Consider the following 20,531-nt stretch of genomic DNA (forward strand, 5'->3'; position numbering starts at 1 on the left):
AGCGGAAGGAGCCAGACTCAAAGGAACCACTGTTGCATGATTCCGTTTATGTAAGACATCCAGAAGAGGCAAATCCATGGAGCCAGAAAGCAGGCTGGCAGCTGCCAAGGACTGGGGACAGGGGACAAGGAGAGTGACTGCGTAACAGGAACAGGGCTTCTTAGGGTGATGAAAACATCTTGGAACAAGACAAGAGGTGATGGCTACACGACGTCGTGAAGGTACTAAATGCCACCTAATTGTATGCATTAAAATGGCTCATGATCAACTTTATGTGATAGAAAATTTACCTCCATAAAAGAAGGTGACTCAGGGGATTTCCCTGGTGGTCCAGTGGTTAAGACTCCGGGCTCCCGTGCAGGGGGCCCGGGTTCCATCCCCGGTCAGGGAACTAAACTCCACCTACCGCAACTAAAACCCTGCACAGCCAGATAAATAAATAGTATTTTAATGGCTCAGGAGAGGAACAACTTTGCTGCCTAATGTCTCTCAGAGTTTATACTCTCAGTTAACGGCTGCAGATGGGCAGTCAGTAATACAAAGTATCAGCGGGTAACGCTCAGACTTCACGGGAATAAAATGATCTTTTGTCCTGAGCTTTTGGTATGGATCTGTACGATCTCTGAAGCCCATCCGTTCCATCGACATCACTTAGTTTGGCCTTCCACCTTTGTAGCGCCCTCACTGCACCACAGTGTTAAGTATACGATTTTTTTCAATGTAAAACACACACACAAAGATGAGGGACGGAAGCTGCTCAGAGTCACCAGCTGGTGCTCCCGCTGCATCTGAACCTCGTCTGGTTGACGCGAGGCCAGGGTGTGGTTACGAGGACACCCCGCTTGCGGTGGACCGCAGGAACCAGGGCTCTGGAAGTAAGAGGCTGTGTGTCCTCCCGGCTGGCGTTCCCTGGAGGAGAACTTGTAAAGAAACAGAGACAGTTCCTTCCACTTGTAAAGAAATAGAGACATGCTACAAATCACTTCATTTCACTTTATGGGAAGCATTTCATTACCCTTCTTCTATCCCCTGCAGTCTTTCGAATCTCTCAAGTTTCCCTCTGGTCCTAGTGATGCTCAGCCCTCTTTGCAGCATGTATTGATCTGGGGAGTTTCCAAGCATTGATTCTCCTAACAGAGGCTGCCAGACATCAGGGCTGAATCTGAGGCAAACTCAACACAGGCCCCAGGGCCAGCTTCCCCTCTGAATCCTTCCGGCTCCAGAAAAGTCGGGGTGGGGGTGCAGGAAGCCTCAAGGGCAAGGTCAGGTCTAAATCCCTCCTTAGATGCACAGGGCAGCTTTGCCTGCGAGGCAGAGACTGTGGGCACCTGGGCCCCACTTGGGCGGGAGGCAGGGGCTTCCTCCCTGCTGTTTGCACAAAGCGCTCCTTTTGCACATGAAGGATTTTTGGGTTCTGGGATGCTCCCTAGGCCGGTGTGGGGACACGTGGAAGCAAGGCAGATGTTAGCATAGCAGGAGCCTGCCTCTGCTACTGCTTGGCTCAGCTGGCACTCCTGACTCAAGGCATTTTCCTCTCGGACTCAGACCTGGTTAGAGATCTGGACTGCAGTTTCTCCAGGGGTTGGGGCAGCCAGAAACACAAGCTAGGAGCCATATTTCTGGACTAAAACTGGACTAAACGAAAGGGCAGCAACTTTGGGGCAGAGAGAACTGGATAATAACAACAATAATATTAACTGCTTCCATTTACAAAGGAGTTCAGACACATCATTTTTATCGATTTTCAAGCATGGCCCTGTGAGAAAGGGACTTCTAGCTTCTTTCAACCCCACTCGACAGATGAGGAAACTAAGCCTTGGCTAGGTTCATGATTCCATATTAACCCAGATCCCACAGCTGGTAGGGGTGTAGCCAGGACTGGAACCCAGGGAAAGAAACATAGCTATATTATGAGACTGGAAACTTTGGGAGAAGAGAGTAATCGTCCCTCACCCTTCACCTCCCCGCAGTGTTTAATTTACAGCCAGATGGTACAGCAAGTGGGGTGGCTCGAAAATGTCTTGAGACTAGCCAAAAAATGCTGAAGACAGCGGGCTTTCCCAGGCCCCACCCTGCCCCTGGAATCCCAGGCCTCCCTGAGCCACGCGATGGTCCCTCTGACCCCTCCTTGTGGAAGAAATCCTTCGCCTGCCTTGTCCCAAGACCAGCCAGGAGGCTGAGGGTGAGGGTCATGGGAGTGGCTGGCTTGTGGCCTCTTTTTCTTCCTAGAGCGTCCAGGGCAAGGAGTGGCCAGCCAAGGACGCCCAGTTGGGTGCCGGCAGCTCCAGGGAGCCCAGGGTCAGATTTGCCTTTGTGTTAAGAAAGTGAGATCTCTCCACGTTCAGACTTAGCCCATTGCCTGGTGGAAAATTCCAGACTCTGGGAAGTGCTGGTTCCAGGCACCCTGAGAGAGAGGACACCCGGCCAAAACTGGTGGGTCACAGTGGTGGCTCTGGCTTTGTGTTCGGAAGGCCTGGCCTCAAATCTCTGCCCTTCCACGTATTTGCTGTGTGACTCTAGGGAAGTCACTGACCCTCTCTGAGACTTGGTTTCCTCCTCTGAAAATGGGGATGAGAACAGGAGCTGTGGAGTGGCCAGAGTGGGGGAGGGGCAGCAGCTGTGTGTGGGCACTTCCTATTGCCCAGCGCCACCTAAGCCCCCCCTGCTCTGGTCACATGACACTCACAACAGCAGCCTGCAAGCTGAGTCCCATGATCAACCCCATTTGACAGCTCCAGGCCTGTCCAGGTGGCACCTGGGGACCCTATCTGGCTGACCCCATCATTCCCGCAGCCCGTCCCAACCCCTCCCACCTGCTCCTGCAGTTCATGCCCGACTGGCTTCCCTAAGCAGGAATGGGTTCTCAGGCTCGGATATTCTCAGGGTCCTCTGTCCCCAGCACCCAGCAGGTTGTGAGCGGGACCTTCCTCCCTGGGTCCAGCCCCTGCCTCCCTCCCCTTGTCACCCCCAGTCTGCTTCTGAGCTGCTTCTCCGTCCAGGAGAGAGGTCTCACCTCACCTCCATGGACCCCAGCTGGGCAAGCCCCGTTCCCTCGCACACCTCACCTCCCCAAGCAGCAGCATCTGGGAGACACCAGAGATAGCCATCCACTGCCCAGATCTGGACCTAACAGAAGCTACCTCCCCCCACACCCAGCATCTGGCCAAAGGCAGTTTTATTGGAGCCTGGAAGCCCTTTACAGACTGTAAGACGGGGACCTGCCGCTTCTCTCTGGGCCTCTATTTGTTGTCGTTCAGTTGCTAAGTTGTGTCCGACTCTACAATCTCATGGACTGCAGCACGCCAGGCTTCCCTGTCTTTCGCCATCTCCCAGAGGCTGTGCAAACTCATTGTCCATTGAGTTGGTAATGTAATCCAACCATCTCATCCTCTGTCACCCCCTTCTCCTCCTGCTCTTAATCTTTCCCAGCATCGGGGTCTTTTCCAATGAGCTGGTGCTTCAAATCAGGTGGCCAAAGTACTGGAGCTTCAGCTTCAGCATCAGTCCTTCCAGTGAATATTCAGGGTTGATTTCCTTTAATATTGACTGGTTTGACCTCCTTGCCAGTATTCTTAGCTGGAGAATCAGATGGACAGAGGAGCCTGGCAGGCTACAGTTCATGGGATCGCAAGAGTCGGACACGACTTAGCAGTATCTTTCTTTTCTTTCTTTCCTTTGATATTGACTGGTTTCATCTCCTTGCAGTCCAAGGGACTCTTAAGAGTCTTCAACACCAGAGTTTGAAAGCATCAATTGGGATGTAATGCTACAACTGGCCTCAAGGGGGCACTGCTGTAAGGAATAAACAAGATGATGGCTGAGAACCTAGCACACAGTTCAGTGTGGTATTAGCTTTACCAAGATCTATTGTGTTAGGATCACTTTGTTGATGGAATGGGTGAGTTACAGAGAACAGCCATGAGGCCAGGCTTCCCAAGAAGCACAGAAAGAGGGCTATAAACTCAGACGGCCCAGATCTGGGCTGGTACCGACTCCTGGAAGGTGGCCTGTGTTCCTTCTTTCTGTAGAGATTCATATCCTGGAAAAATCTGATGCTTCACTGACACGGAAGCAGTGGCCACTAGGTCCACGCGCCTTCTTCCCTTCCCCTGTGTGGCTGTCTCCTATAATCCTACCTCTGCAAATTCACACCTGCTGTTTCCTGCCTGGGGCACCCCTCCCTCACCTCCTCCCCACTTCAGTTCAGCCGCTCAGTCGTGTCTGACTCTTTGCGACCCCATGGACAGCAGCGCGCCAGGCCTCCCTGTCCATCACCAACTCCCAGAGCTTGCTCAAACTCGTGTCCATCAAGTCGGTGATGCCACCCAACCATCTCATCCTCTGTTGCCCCCTTCTCCTCCTGCCTTCAATCTTTCCCAGCATCGGGGTCTTTTCCAATGAGTCAGTTCTCCGCGTCAGATGGCGAAAGTATCGGAGCTTCAGCTTCAGCATCAGTCCTTCCAATGAATATTCAAAACTGATTTCCTTTAGGATGGACTGGTTTGATCTTCTTGCAGTTTCCCCATCTAGATCCTGCCATTCCTGAAGGCCAGCCCTGCCCCTCTTCCTGCAGGAGGCCCCCGGGTGACTGCAAGTGGGGAGAAGGGCTCGACCCCACCCCATGGTGAGGTCCTTGGTTGACATCACCCATTTGCAGCTGAAGTTTATGACCCTCTGGGGTGTGTCCTGCTTTTGAGGCCTGAATTTGTGGCTGGACAGTATACACATATGAGCCTTGGTTCATCCCTGCAGAAGCCGGACAAGGACTTCAGTCAGCCTGAGGCTGCTGCCTGGAAATCTCTCAGAAAACAGCCAGCGCTGGGTGAGTTGGTTTGAGGTATGCGCTTTGGTGTAGAATTCAGATCTCAGAGTGGACTGGAGGTTTTCCCTGACAAGGAAGATGGTTCCTGCCTGGTGATGGAGAGCCTCTCCCTTCTCCTCCCAGGCCAGGCCATTGCCCCTTCACCCCAGGTCCTGGCTCTGGCTCTGACATTGCACAAATCTCCTCCTAAAGCAAGAAGGTTTTTGGATGCTTAACATATTAATTGAGTCCTCAGGATCCTCAAAAATCAAAGCATTCCTTCCACAATATGGCAGAGACCTCCCCTCACCTCTGGGGCAACCAACATTCCAAAGATTAAAAGGAGACACCCTCGCCAGATGGCAATTCTCCACTATTCTTTCCTGGTCTCTAAACAAAGCTGTTTTAGTTGTTTATTTTTATTTATTTTTTTTGGCTGCGCCTCACTGGCTTTTGGGATCTTAGTTCCCTGACAGGGTATTAAACCCAGGCCCCAGCTTTGAAAGGGCAGAATCCTAACCACTGGACTGCCAGGGAATTCCCTAAAGCTGTTTTCATCACATCTGTTACCTCAAAGATCTGCTTATGTGATGGCTTCATTTCAGGTATCTAGGGAAAGGGAGGTGGGGGTTTAAATGGACTGTGAGCTCTGGTGCTCCCCCAGTCTTGAAGCCCCTGGCAAGGTCCTTCCAGTGCCCAGTGTGAGGCCAGCCTGCATAGTACCCACCCTCACTGAGGTTTTCCAGGGAAATCCCAACTAATGAAGTCTTACAGGGCCTCCTGGCCCAGGCAGGGCTCTGCCCCACCCCCTAACTCCCTAGTCCTTCAGCAAAAGAAGGCACTTCTCCCAAGAGTCCTTCCCACTGGGACCCCCAGCCTCCTGAACTTGTGGAGGGGAGCACATCAGGAAAGGAAGAAGGGAAAGGAAGAGGGGGCTGGGAAGACACGAGTCAGAAGAGGCTGCATGGGGAACGTACGGCACTGCTGCTTTTTTACTAAATCGCTTTGGCAAACATTGAGAGTTTAGATGCAAACATTTGTAGGTGGGATCAGCTCATTTAAAATGACCCAGAGAATCACTCGGTGTATGAAGGTTGAATTAAAATGTTAAAATGTGGTTGTTGACACAAAGACCCTGGATGGCTTAATCATGTTGGAAGTGTGTTTATTTAGCTTGTAACAATCCCAGTGTAAATGACCCAGGGCTGGTGCAGCCCCTCCATGGGATCAGGGGCCCAGGCACCAAGAAATCTGTTTTGGAATTCAAAGTCCAGCCAGAGGTAAGGGAGGGGAAGGAAAGGAGGTTGTATTCATTGCTTTCTTTCCATTGGTCAGAACTGAGTCACATGGTCACATTCAGCTCCAAGGGAGGCTGGGAAATGTAGTTCTTTTGTCCATGCAGCCCAGGGCACAGCTAAACATAGGTGGCGGCGGGGGTTGGGGTGGAAAGGGGCCGGTAAAGGCTACAGGAATAAGCAGAAGTCTCTACCATACCTATGTGAGCTCACTTTTCCTAAACTCAGGAGGCCTTCAAAGCCTTTTTCCATGCCACTTCCCTGACCAGGCTTCCCTAGACCAGGGGACTAGAGGATATACAATTTCTATTCCTGGATGTGAGACACTCAAGGCAGGTCTGGCTCAGTCTCCTGTGGCATCACTGCTCCTTTCTCCTGAGTCCTGGTGTGCACAAGGTTTTGTTTGTGCCCTCCAAGAGTCTGTTTTCCCGGTCCTGGGGAAGTGCCTATCTGGGCCACCTGGTTTGCCAGGATGGCTCATACGCCAGGCCAGTATACTGGAGTGGGCTGCCACGCCCTTCTCCAGGGGATCTTCCCGACCAAGGGATCGAACCCAGGTCTCCCACATTGCAGATGGAGTCTTTACCGGCTGAGCCACCAGGGAAGCCCAAGAATACTGGACTGGGTTGCCATGCCCTCCTTCGGGGAATCTTCCCGACCCAGGGATCAACCCAGGTCTCTCACACTGCAGGAGGATTCTGTACTGACTGAGCCACCAGGGAAGCCCGGATGTGAAGCAGGCACTGTCATAGTGGGATGGGTACCAGTGACAGGCAGACTGCAGGGGGCACCCCCCCCCCAGGAGGGTGGCAGGGAGGGGGCAGCCACATCAGGGCAGGGGTCTGCATTGCATTCTCCACCCTCCATCCCACCGCCCGCTCTTTTTCTCTCCTCTTCATGCCTAGTGATACCCGGAGCTCAGCTCTGGGAAGTAAGATTTAGGGAGATGACTCTGACTCATTTCTGTCATGCAGACATGAGTTTGGGGTTTACAGAGGGCATGGGGAATGGGGTGGGAAAAATCAGCCCATCTTGGGGGGTTCACCTATGCTAGTCTGAGCCAGCAGCTAGTCTGAGCCATCCTGGTAAACCAGGTGGCCCAGATAGGAAGGAGTTGGCCAGATCTGGACCTCTTTTGGGCCTCAACCCACAGGAAGTTGCCCAAGGTAGGCTGGGCCAGGGGGAGGTCAATGCAGACTTCAACATGACCCAGAACAAGAGATTATGACCCACCATGTGTCTTCAGAAGCAGAGGCTCTGAACCTTGTCCCTGTAGACACTTCCTAAGGTTACCTGGAAAAGACCAGAGCCAGCGACAGCTTACACTCACTGAGAGCTCACCATACTCTGGCATCATTGCCCCAGTTGCTTTCACACCAGGCCTTTGAACCGGATCCTGGGCTTCCCTGAGAGAGGGTGCTCTCGTGCACACCCTTACTTTCAGTGCTTCCGTGGAATTGTGGAATCGGAGCATGTGTGCAGGTGTCAATCACCTCCAGTCCCCACCCCAAAGACAGTCCCTTAGGATTTGAAACACCCCGCTTAGGAATCTGCTCTCCAGAAGGGGTCATATTAGCATTTTAAATATGTACTACTATTAAAACCTATACCCCAGAGTTGATTCATTAACAAAAGGATGCTAGAAATCATTTTTTGTAGGAGAAATATGAGGTGATAGAAATTAATGATTGATAGAAAGATCCCCAGAACTCTGCATCTCTGTACCAACTGGGAAGAGAACCCAAAGCCAGAGACTGTACTCTGGGGTCACTGGGGTCCTGAGTCCCCCAACTCCCTGGACAGACAAATGTTTTTAACCTTTCGCACCTGCTTGCTAGTACATATTTGGACATTTGGCAGAATTTGACCTAAAACTTGTTTTTGCTGTAACATTTCATCTGGTGGGAAGACTGCTGGGAAAGGGCTGTGGGGTCATCACCTACCTCTAATTAGAGCCCACATTTTTACCAGAAGACCCTGTTAGTTACAACTTGTGCCCAATGTCAAACGGTGGCTGAGAACCAGGGCTAATTCTAGAACCTGCACCCCTAACCACCACCCCACACTGCCTTCACATGCTGCCTTTGATTCACTCCCCTAGGTCTGGAGGACGGCTTCCCAGGTGGCGCTAGTGGTAAAGAACCCACCTGCCAATGCAGGAGACATAAGCGATGGGGGTTCAATCCCTGTGTCGGGAAAGATGCCCTGGAGGAGGGCACGGCAACCCTCTCCAGTACTCTTACCTGGAGAATCCCGTGGACAGAGGAGCCTGGCGGGCTACAGGCCATGGGTTCGCAAAGAGTCGGACGCGCCTGAAGCGACTGCGCATGTGTCTGAAGGAGTGCTAGTGTCTTGAGCGAGGCTGGATGCTGGGTGCGCGGTGCGGCCATGGAGAGTGCCATCTTTGTACCCTCTTCTCTGCAGCTGCTTCAGCCTCCAAGTGGGAGTTACGTCGGGCCGTCCTCCAGCTTTGTCCCCCAGGTGGTGTCGGTCTGACGATTCCTTTCACAAAACCAACTCCGAACCACAACCTGTTTTTGCAGGTGGCGGCTCGTTCTAAGGCTGGCAGCTTGATCTCGTCAGCCTACACGTGGGCATGTCTTTCAGGAGCCTAGGGCCCAGAGCGATAACGTATTTCTAACCAGCAGTTATGCTCTTAATGTGACATTGCCTTTTATCGTCCTCCTAATTAATGCTTCCGCAGCAAACTCCAGAAAGCAAAGACTGTCCTCTCCTCTGATCCCTCCTCCCCCAAACACCCGGCACATGAAGGGACCACGCTGTGTGTGTCCAGCAAACATTTGGTTACTTAACTAGAGGGGAAAGAGGGGTTCCTCCAAGATCCCAGGTTCCGGGCAGAGGGCAGCCATGCCGACTGCCAAGCCCTGGGGTGCCTTTCTGAGAGCCCCCATCAGGGCTACTTAGCTACCTACCTCCCCTCCCAGAACACTCCTCCACTCAATAAGTGACAAGTCTTTGGGCGCTTGTGCCTGACAAATGACAGGTGCAAAAGTTACACGCAGGTGAATATTTAGCCTGAATCCCTGGCAAACGGAGGCTGGACTCCTCTTTAGAATCCAGTTGGGGAGTTCCCTGGTGGTCCAGTGGTTAGGACTCAGCACTTTCACTATCAAGAGCCTGGGTTCAATCCCTGGTCAGAGAACTAGGACCCCACGAGCCACATGACGTGGCCAAAAAAATAAAACAGAACTCAGCTGGTTGTCCCCCAGTGTCAACAGCTCCCCAGGGGTTCCAGCGTGTGATCCCAGACCAGCAGCACTAGCAGGGTCTGAGAACTTGTTAGAAGTACATTCCTAAGCCCCAGCTCAAACCCAGTTAATCAGAAACTCTGGCGGTGAGGCTGGCATCCTGGGTTTCCACAAGCTCCCGGGTGATTCTGACAACACTCAGTCCTGAGCACCATTTGTCCGGGCCCATGTTTTCAAACATTGTTAAACCCTGTCGAGACCTGCAAGAGATGAAACAGGTGGGAACGGAAACACTGGGAGTGACTTGTGGGGTGGGCTCGAGGTTCATGCTACTGAACCCATGCCTTCCACAGAAACTCTCCTGGAAACACTCTGGTTTGCTCACTATACCCAAGGTTCTCACTCTGCACATTCTTTCTCTCGGGGCAACTGGGTGGACAGCACCCAAAGCAAGAGAAACGGTGTCACAGGAGGAAGAAGAAACCTACAGTGAAACGAAAAAGAAACAGACAAAGCAACAGGTCCACACAAGGGAAGCAAAGACAAGTCAGGAAGCGTGTTTAATTGGCGTGACACGGACAACATACAACGGGAGCAGGAGAGGAGGCCTGGGCATGCTACGTGGCTTCTGTCCACCCCGGGTCCCACCCCACCCCCCAGGCGCACCACCAGGGCAAGGGCCTGCCCCTCCCCCAGAGACACCCACCAGCAGATTCAGACAGGACAGCACCCCAAAAGAAGTCCAGAGGGACTGGGGAGGCAAACAAAGGAAATCACCACCCAGGAAACATTCCTTTTCTTTTTTTTTTTTCTTTTTTGGTAAGAGTTGTCCAAATGCCTTTCCAAAGTCACAGGCTCTGGGTGGGGGGCACCATGACCATTCACATCTCCACTGGCCTTTCACCTTGACCAAAGGCTCTAATGGTTCCACTCATGGCTGCTCCCCACAACGGCCCTGTGATAGGGCTTGAACAGAGACTCACTCCCATCTGACGGATGGAGAAACTGAGTCCCAGCGAGCAGCAGAGACTTGCCCAGAGTCCTGGAGAAAGCTGATCGCTGAGTCAGACTGGGAGCTTGTGGCCCTCCCTGGGGCCGCCGGCTGTGGCAAAGGCACAGGGAGCACAGGATGCACAGCTTGGGTGGAGGGTGCGGGTCAGGGGTGGGTGGGTGGGAAGGATTCTGAGTTCGTCCCAATCCCGGGGAGCAGACAAAGCCTGAGATGCCTAGATGCCAAGACAGAAGCTGGGACCAGCTGTTTATTCAACAAAAGCCTTTTTATTCATTCAAAAATCAACCATTGGGTTTATTCCGCAGATATTAAAAAAGAAGGGGGTGGGGGGCAAGGCTTCCCATCACAGTGCCCTTATGCTAATTCACTTGCTACCCCTGGGGTGGACCTAGAAGAGGGGCGTGTGGGACACATGCTGCCAATGAGGTGGGGCTGGAAGCCCAGGCCTGGGTGAGATCTTGGCCCCCCTCCTCAAATCCCCATCTGCAGCCTCCTTCTCAAACCATCCCTTTGGCTGAGCAAGTCCCCCAAATGTCTTTACTGCTCATCACCACCAGGGGGCGCTCCCTGCATTCCCCTCAATCAATACTTAGCCGCTGAAATCACTGGGAACCCTGTAGCTGTCACCTTGAACAGTGAAGCTGCCACTTCCCAGGAGACCCAGGACTCCCACCCACCACCACCCCCCAAACCCCGAGCGAAGAGACAATGTCCTCGAAAACCCAGGTGCATCCGTCATCTAGGAAGTGTCTGTCAAAATGAAAAAACATTTCAGGGGATGGAGAGGACACACGTTTGCCTTGACCTTACTCTAAACATTGCTTGGTTGAATACTGGAAATGCATGGCGTTCTAAGTACCATCAACGCGGAGCGGGGAGCGGACACTGTGAGGAAGGAGCCAGGGCTGCTGCAGACGCGCTGCCCGAGGCTGATTCCTGCTCCTGGGCCGGGGAGCAGGGGGTGGGAGGGGGCGGGGGGAGGCGAAGAGCCTGGCTTCCAGCCGGTCTGGAAGCCCCAGAGAGCAGCAGCTGATGGGGTTGGGCCTCGGGTGGGAAACGGTGGCAAGGAGACAGGCCCACGGACTGCTCGGGGTTCCAGGGTGCCAAGGCTGGAGGCCTGGTGAGAGGAGGCGACAGGCTTGTTGCTGTCCACAACCTCGGGCAAAAACGGCCAGTGTCCAGCACTCTCTGAACGGTCTCCAGGCAAGGACCCAAGGTGTCCTTGGGGCATGGGTCCACAATACCTCCTGCTAAGCCACACCTGTGGCTCCACACTAAAGGCCAAAGGTGAGAAGGTGGGAGGAAAGTCTGGCACTCAGATCTCCCCAGACACCTGGGTATCAATGCCTCAGCTGGTGGGACCCACATGCTGAACCCTGGAGAATTCTCAGCCACAAGCCCTTTCCGTGATGCCCTCGGGACAGTTGCACAACCGCTCCTGACCCCTGGACGAGAGACACAGATCGAGTCTCAGAAGTCATCTGACCTCCAGTCCCAAGTCACCAAGCTCACCTCCCACCCTAGGCCCCCAGGTCAGAGCCAGGACGAAGAACTGCAGGACTTGGTGATGAATCCCAGGGCCTCCTGAGTCAGTGGCCTGAGCAGGAAGGGGACTGCAGGATCCCCAAAGAGCCCAGGTTTCAAAGTTCCCCTTGAAAACGGAACTACCGATCCCACTCATGCAGGGTCTGTCTGGGGGGCTTGCAGGGGAGGCGGAGGGTCCGCGAACGTCAGGAGGGAGAGGTGGGAGCTGGCTGAGTGGTCCAGCCTAGGGAGTGGACGCGCAAGGCCCACGCTGGCAGAGCTGCTCTCTGGCAGAGCGTCTGGTGGCTGAGGACTAAGGAGCAAGGGAATCTCTGGCCTCCTGGGAAAGTGAAAAGTAGAGGGTGAGGGCAATTCCCAGTGGGGGCTGAGCGCCAGCTCCTCATCTCCTGCGGCCGGGATAAGCAAGGAAGGGGTCAGCTGCTGACTGTGCAAAAAAGAAGCCGGGATTCTAGACTCCAGCCTGGCCCTACCACAGGCTGGGAGGCTGCTTCTGGCTCCCGAAGCCTTCCCTGGGGGAGGACAAATTCTGAGCCTGGAAGCTGGCTCAAGAGCCCAGGAGGACCAGGAAACTCTGCGGGGAGGGACAAGGCGTGTCATCGGACCCCACGCAACACCACCAGGGGCTGCCGTGTCCCTGAAGAAATGTGCCAAGAGATGAGATGGTGGCTCAGACGGTCCCCGTGTCTGCTGGGGTCTGGAAACTTAGCCGCGACCACAGAGTCACAACAGCCGGCGACCCGGGCTTAGAATTAGACAGTGTCGGCAGGGATGGAGAAAAGCCTTCATATCCTCCAGCCCAGCCCCACCCCTGGGTCTGCAGCGATGGTGGAAGCTGGGGCCCAGAGAGGGCAAGGGGGTGCCCTCGATCACAGAGCAAGGGCCAGCCTTGGGCTCCCAGCCTCTGCTCCAAGGTCATCTGACTCTGGGGTTGCTCTGTCTCAGTGGCAGGCAGAGCTAGAAACTTCCATGAGCACAGGCAGGTCACAGCCGGAGATGCCACCTGAATGGGATTGCCTGCAGCTCATCTCTCCCTGCCCCCTCCACCCTTCCTGGCTTTTCAGCTAAAGGAGGGAAGGGTACCGTGGTCCTCTGGACGAGGCAGACAGGGAGGCAGGAAAGCAGAGTGATCGGCGATTCTCAAAGCCCACCGAAGAGACAGAGTACCAGCCCTTAAACGCTGGCTCACTCCCTCATCACCTCTCCTAGCTTTGCGGTCTACCCACCTCCCCCACCGGCCCACCTTCCTGGCTCCCAGTCTCAGCACAAACCTCGCAGCAGCAAACACCAGAGCGAGAACCAAGAAGCTCAGAGCTGTCCCCTGTCTGTCCTCAGAAAAGATGGGATGGACCCCGAGGAGGATACAGGACAGAGAGAGGTGTGAACTGGGAGCAGAGAATAGAGATCCAGAGAGGAGGCATTCGGGCAGAGGAAACAGTGCATTAGCCGTTGAAGAAGCCCACCTTTCCCCTCTCCAAACATCAAGCAAGCACAGTATCTAAATTTTAAAATTAAAAAAAAAAAAAAAAGATTTTTGGCTTCTCGGCCGCTGCAGGCCACCATCCTCCCAAGCGTGTGGGCAGGTGGGCGAGGGGTGCACACATGTAAACGGTGGGCCCCGCATCCCTGGGACCGTTGGACACACAGAAGCAGCAGCAACAGTTAACAACCAATAAATAAAAGATATCAATTATATATGTATATATATATATATAAAAAAAAAAACCTCACTTTCCCCACCAAAAGCACAATACTGTTATCACAGAAAATCAGCATCATCGTAATTAACCATCCTAGCCAAGCAGGCGGTCTTGCTGCCTGAGGAAGGGGGGCGGCAACATCACATTACCCCCCACGCCCTGAGGCCCCGCAGCCGAGGCCAGGACTCCTGGGGCCTCTCTGGCTGCAAAGGTCAAGGTGGGAGGCAGGGTTCTCCGAGGCCTTCTCCCCATCTGTCAGTCGGAATCTTCTAGAACAGAAGGTAGTTTTGTTTTGTTGTTTTCTTTTTCAATGTCTGTTTGAAATAAAAAAAAAAAAAAAACAAAAGCACACACGCAAGGAGAGCAGGAGAGACCGAGAGGCCCCTCCTGCGAAGCAGACGAGTCCTGGGTTCTGCAGAGGGCCGGAGCCTTTCCCATCCGTGTGGTCGATTTCCGGACAAGCAGAGATTGTTGGTGATCGGAGCCGGTGGCTTCAGGCGGCGGGTGGGTGCGGGGAGGGAGGGAGCCGGCCTCGCGATTCCAGGGCAGCTCGGCTGGGCGTGGATGTGGAGGAAGGCTCGGTGGACACGGGAGTCGGGGGCGGGGGAGTCAGGGCGGAGGTGGCCTCATGGCACGGGAGGAGGTGAGTGGTTCCCAGGCATCTGGAAGACACAGGAGGCGGGGCGGGCTCAGTGCTGGCTGCCAGGGGCACAGAGCGGGCGAGAGTCAACTGGAGGGGCCGTCCCCAACCCTGTTGGCACCAGGAACCGGTTTCATGGAAAACAGCTGCTCACTACATGCTGTGCAGCCCGGTTCCTAACAGGCCACCGACCAGTACCAGTCCATGGCCCAGGGACTGGGGACCCTGGAACTAGAAAATGAGGTGACGAGTCCTAAAAACGTGCACGCCCTCCGATCCCCACATTTGGTGCTTAAGTATGTGTGCTTAAGAAATAAACGCGATGCTTATGACAGTATCACCTGTAACAACAAAATTAAACAGGAGAGAACAAACAGTGTCCATGAGGGAGGGACGGGTTGGATCAATAAAGACAGAACCATGCGATAAAAGAATGCGCAACCGTTAAGAACAAAGTGAGCAGGGGCCAATAAGCACAGGAAAAGATGCTCGACAGAATCAGCCATCAGGGAAAAGCAAACCAGAACCACAGGGAGGAACTGCCCTGGTGGTCCAGTGGTTAAGACTTTGTATTTCCAGTGCAAGGGGCCACAGGTTTGATCCCTGATCAGGGAACAAAGATCCCCACGCCTTGAGGAGAGGGGAAAAAAAAGAGAGAGAGAGAGAGAAAGAAACCACTTCACAAATACTAGGATAAAACCTAAAACTAACAAGCGTTGGTGAGGGTGTGGAAAAATTGGAACCCTTGATCATCGCTGGCAGGAACATAAAATGATGCAGATACTGTGGAAAAGTTTGGCAGTTCCCCCCCCACCCCAAAATAAACTCATCAAATGCATTTAAATCCCTAAACTCATAATTACACATATTGTTTTTATAAAACATCACTGGTCACTTCTAAAGGATGTGGGAAATCCAACTTGTTTTGAAAACTGATAAAGAATCGAGGATCCATCCTGCCCTCCCTGTGAACACTATACCCTGGGGATAACCCACGAGTGGATGAGGGGACATCTCCCTTTATAGAAGTGACGCAGCCAGCCATGAAGGAAAGACACCTGTAGGACATCACCCTTTTGCACGACCTGATGAATGGATGCGGGTGGCAGTCAGCAAGAGCTGCTGATGTCACCGACATCACGGGTGCCTGCTGGACACACACAACCCCAGACACGAGACGGTCTCACCAAAAGTGGACCAAATCCAGTGGGAAGATCAACTGCCGTTTCCAGGAAGAACAGGAAACAGGAGTCTGTAAGCAGCACGCCGGGGCACCGTTAGCAAACCCCAGACTGTGGGGACCCTACAGAACGCGCTTCTCAACAAACAGTGAGACGGAAAGGGATGGGGGAAAACTTAGAGATGAAAATAAACTTAAGAGGGGGCTTCCCTGGTGGTCCAGTGGTTAAGACTTTGCCTTCCAGTGCAGGGGCTGCAGGTTCCATCCCTGGTCAGGAAGCTAAGATCCCACATGCCTCTCAGCGAAAACAAAAACAAAACCCATGAAACAGAAGCAATATTGTAACAAATTCAGTAAAGAATTTTAAAATGTTCCACATAAAAAAATCTTTAATAAAAAAGATAAATAAAAGAGACCTACCAACCAATTGCCACCTGTGGCTTTTATTCCAATTCTGACTCCAATAATCAAAGTAAGAAAAAAACTGTGAAATAATGGGAAACTGGAATTTAAATGCTGATGGGAGCATATTAAGGAATTACTTTTTTCTTGGTATTATGGATTTTTTTAAAGAATAATTATGTTTTAGAAATACATTTTGAAATATTTATGTATTAAATGATATGATGTCTTGAATTTTCTTCAAAACAACCCAGCTTGAGTGGTGTGTGGGGAGGGAATAGATGGTCAAGATTGCTATGAATTGGTGATTCTGAAGCTGGGTCAGCCCTGGGTATTCATTGGAGGGACTGATGCTGAAGCTGAAACGCCAATACTTTGGCCACCTGATGAGAAGAGCTGACTCATTTGAAAAGACCCTGATGCTGGGAAAGAGGAGAAGGGGACAACAGAGGATGAGACGGTTGGATGGCATCACTGACTCAATGGACATGCTTTTGGGTGGACTCCGGGAGTTGGTGACGGACAGGGGGGCCTGGCATGCTGTGGTTCATGGGGTCACAAAGAGTCAGACACGACTGAGCAACTGAACTGACTGATAGGTACATGGAGTTACATATTCTCCACTGTTGCCTGAGAATGTTTCCATAGTTAAAATGGTTTTAATTCATCCTCAAATTTCCAACAACCTAAGTCTCCCATACCACAACACTGGTTAAAGTATGGTCCAGCCATAAATGGAATACTATGCAGCTATTAAAAAGGATGATCTCGAGCAAGATTTAGTGATGCAGAAAATATGCATGATCTCAGTTCCTGAATAATTCAATGAATTATATAACAGTAATTTATCTAAGAATTATGATACATCAGGAATCTCAGAAGGCAAATAAATCACAAAAACGACGGAACGCAAGTTGGATTAATTACAATCAGACAGGATCTGGGAAAGCCTGAGAAGAAATAGGAAGGGCAATTTTCGGGAAGAGCTTTAGAAAAGTGAAACTTGTCACCCTGAAAAGCTTGTCACGGAAATAAAGTTACACCGTCTTGGCCAACGCGGGAGGGTGAGGGTAAGATATATGGCTACGTAAATTGTGTTAAGGAAAGCCAGTGCAGACAAGCTGGATAAAACACGTTACAAACCTCTTGGTGTTGAGTCTCTAAAAGAAAAAATAAGTGTTTCCTACAAGTTGTTCTTTGAAAACACAAAACAAAAAAAAAGAGAAAAACAGCCAACAGCATATGGCTATGAACTCATTGTTGTTGAGGAAATATGTATATATATATATATATTCATAGAAAACTGTGAGGCAAAAACAAATAAGGTAATTCAAAAATAATCACACGCTTTAAAGAAATGAATTACACTGTACAACTTGTCCTCGGAGGGGAATACATCAAAACCCATGTTTGCACCGCTTTTCCATGGCCTGGAGGAAGTGAAGCAGTTGTTAGGTGGCAGTTGCTAAGAAGGCCTCTGGTGGTAATTCACAAAAAGGGACCGTGGAAATTAGACAACAGATCAGGATGTGCTCCAGGACCCAGAGCTGCATACTGAGCGTCTCTAAGATTACAGAAATATCTGTCACAGTTCCTTTACAAATTGGTTTGATTATTATGTTCCTATGTGACCTAGTTACTGAGCATTAAGTTTCTGTAAGTGTTCAATTCTTTCTGAATCATTCTAGACACAAAATGTTCACAGTGGTTATTTCTGGGCTATATGTGTGTATGTTCAGTCACTCAGTCGTGTCCAACTCTTTGCGACCCTTTGGACTGTAGCCCGCCAGGCTCCATTGTCCATGGGATTTTTCAGGCAAGAATACTGGAGTGGGCTTCCATTTCCTCCTCCAGGGGAATCTTCCCAACCCAGGGATCAAACCTGCATGGCCTATGTCTTCTGCATTGCAGGTGGAGCCCCCACTCACTGAGCCATCGGGGTTATATATGAAGGGTTTTTTTTTAATAATAATTTTTAATGGAGGTTTTCTTTTTAAACATATTTTCTAATGTCCCTTCAATGAAAAAGGATTTAGTATGCAAAATAACATTAGAAGTTTCAAAACAGGCCTCCTAAACAAAATATCAGCAAATCAAATCTGATGATACATAAAAGCTTATCATGAGTGGCTTAGCATGCAAAAATCGATTGGTGTTAAGTTAGAAGGGCCATCGTCACAAAATCCACAAGCAATAAAGGATGGAGAGGGCATGGAGAGAAGGGAACCCTCCTACACTGTTGGTGGGAAAGTAAATTGGTACAGCTGCTCTGGAGGACAGTATGGAGGTTCCTTAAAAAACTAAAAATAGAGCTACCATATGATCCTACAATCCCACTCCTGGGCATATATCCAGAGAAAAACATGATTCCAAGGGGTACATGCACCCCAGTGTTCACTGCAGCACTGTTTAAAACATCCATTGACAAATGAATGGATAAAGAAGATGTGGTGCATACACACAATGGAACATTACTCAGCCGTTAAAAAGACCGAAATAACGCCATTTGCCGCAACATGGATGAACCCAGAGACTGACTAAGTGAAGAAAGTCAGACAGAGAAAGACAAATATCATGTGGCATCACTTATATGTAAAACTGAAAAAAAAATTATACAACTGAATTTATTTACAAAATAGAAACAGACTCAGAGACTTAGAGAATGAACTTTTGGTTACCCGGGGGTAAGGCTGGAAGGGAGAGACAGTTAGGGAGTTTGGGGTTGACATGCACACGTTTCTATATTTAAAACAGGTAACCAAAAAGACCTACTGTATAGCACAGGGAACTCTGCTCAATATTATATAGCAACCTAAATGGGAAAAGAATTTGAAAAAGAACAGAAAAAAAAAAAAACATAGACTATCTAAAAAACATAGAATATTTAAATAGGCAGGACTCCATGGATGAGCCACACAATATATTCACACACACACACACACACACCCATCACCTGGTGCAATTCATCATCTTAACAACAAAGAAAGACAGAAAAGTCATATACGAATATTGATAAATGCAGAAAATTTTGATAAAATTCAACTCCACTAATGATTAAAAAAAAAAAAAACAACTCCTAGAAGAAGAAAACTTCCTAAATCTGATCAAATCTATCTAACAACCTAACTAATAACAAATAACCTAACTAATGGGAAACCACTGAAAGCTTTCCCCCGAGAGTTAGACCTTCATCACTCCTGTGTGATGGGAGGGCCCAACCAGCAAGGAAGCAGGAGAAAGGAACAAAGGCAGAGAGATGGGAAAGGAAGAAAGAGAATGGAAACAATCCAGAAGAATCTAAGGCAGAACCTAAGATTTAATAAATGAAGTTAGCAGGACCATGGTTATAGGATCAGTTAAAAAAAAAAATCACCTGAATTTCTATAAACCAGAAACAAATGGAAAATACAATTAAAATTACTACTTAAAACACCGTCAAAAACATCAAATACCTAGGGATAAATCTATTAGAGATGTGAAAGACCTTTTAGCTAAAAAGAGCAAAATGCTACCAAGACAAAAATTCAAAGGATGGCATCACCAACTCAATGGATGTGAGTTTGAATAAACTCTGGAAGTTGGTGATGGACAGGGAGGCCTAGCGTGCTGCAGTCCATGGGGCCGCGAGTCGGACACGACTGAGCGACTGAACTGAACTGCACAGAAACAGACAGATATACCATCTTCATGGATTGGAACACCCATCATTATAAAGCTGCCAATTTTCCCCCAAGTTAAACAGTAGATTCAACTCTTGTATGCATGCTAAGTCACTTCAGTCATGTCCAACTCTTTGCAAGCTTATGGATGTAGCCTGCCAGGCTGCTCTGTACATGGGATTCTCCAGGCAAGAATATTGGAGTGGGTTGCCATGGCCTCCTCCAGAGGATCTTCCCGACCCAGGGATTGAACCCAAGTCTCTTACATCCCCTGCATTGGCAGGCAGGTTCTTTACCACTAGCAACACCTGGGAAGCCGAGATTCAACTCAGTCCCAATCAAAATCCAAGTACATGTGTGTGTGTGTGCACATAGGCATTTATAAGTTGATTCTAAAATGTATATAGAAATACAAATAGCTTAAAGTAGTGAAGGCATTCTTGAGGAAGAAGCAATGGGATCTTGCTTCTCAAGATCGGGTTATAAAAAGACTGTGCTTTCACCTTGGGTTCTCTCCCTCCCAGAAATCTCACCCTTAGGGAAGCCAGTCACCATGCTGTTAGGCAGCCTTGTGCAGAGGGGCACGTGGTGAGGCTGCCAAGCCAAGTGAGTGAGCTTAGAAGTGGGTCAGCCCCAGCCACACCTTCAGATGAGACCACAGCCCTGGCCAACAGGGAGTGATCACTCTGGTTTACCTAACACAGAGGGGTTTCCCAGGACATAGGGCTTTCAGTGCTAAATTCAGGATTCTCTTGGGCCAACTGCGATGGGTTATCACCCTCCTGACAGCTCGGCTGTATCCTCATGACACACTTTGATCTGAAGGCACCAAAAAAAGCTGTATCCAAATTCCTGACATTTATTCTTTCCGGCTGCTGTTTTGCAAGACCTCAGTATGCAGCAACAGACGACTAAGACAGCACTGCAAATAAGGTGATGGAAAAATGGAGGATGCACGCATAAGCTTCCCAGGTAGCTCAGCTGGTAAAGAATCTGCTTGCAGTGCAAGAGACACTGGTTCGATTTCTGGGTCGGGAAGATCCCCTGGAGAAGGGATAAGCTACCCACTCCAGTATTCTTGGGCTTCCCTG

General features: G+C 50.4%; 1 protein-coding gene across 1 annotated transcript in view; it reads right to left on the reverse strand.

The window, feature by feature from the left end:
* Window positions 1–13,521: 13,521 nt before the first annotated feature.
* The window catches only part of NCS1 (neuronal calcium sensor 1), a 52,779-nt gene continuing 45,769 nt past the window's right edge, over window positions 13,522–20,531 (reverse strand). Inside the window, exon 8 of the mRNA XM_086324514.1 lies at window positions 13,522–14,221. The gene's annotated coding sequence lies outside the window, so the exon portion shown is untranslated. The remainder of the gene's footprint in view (window positions 14,222–20,531) is intronic.

This window comes from Bos grunniens, chromosome 11 (genome assembly GCF_055505025.1).
Source record: "Bos grunniens cultivar Pamir isolate PY7600 chromosome 11, Bosgru_T2T1.0, whole genome shotgun sequence".
NCBI lineage: Eukaryota > Metazoa > Chordata > Mammalia > Artiodactyla > Bovidae > Bos > Bos grunniens.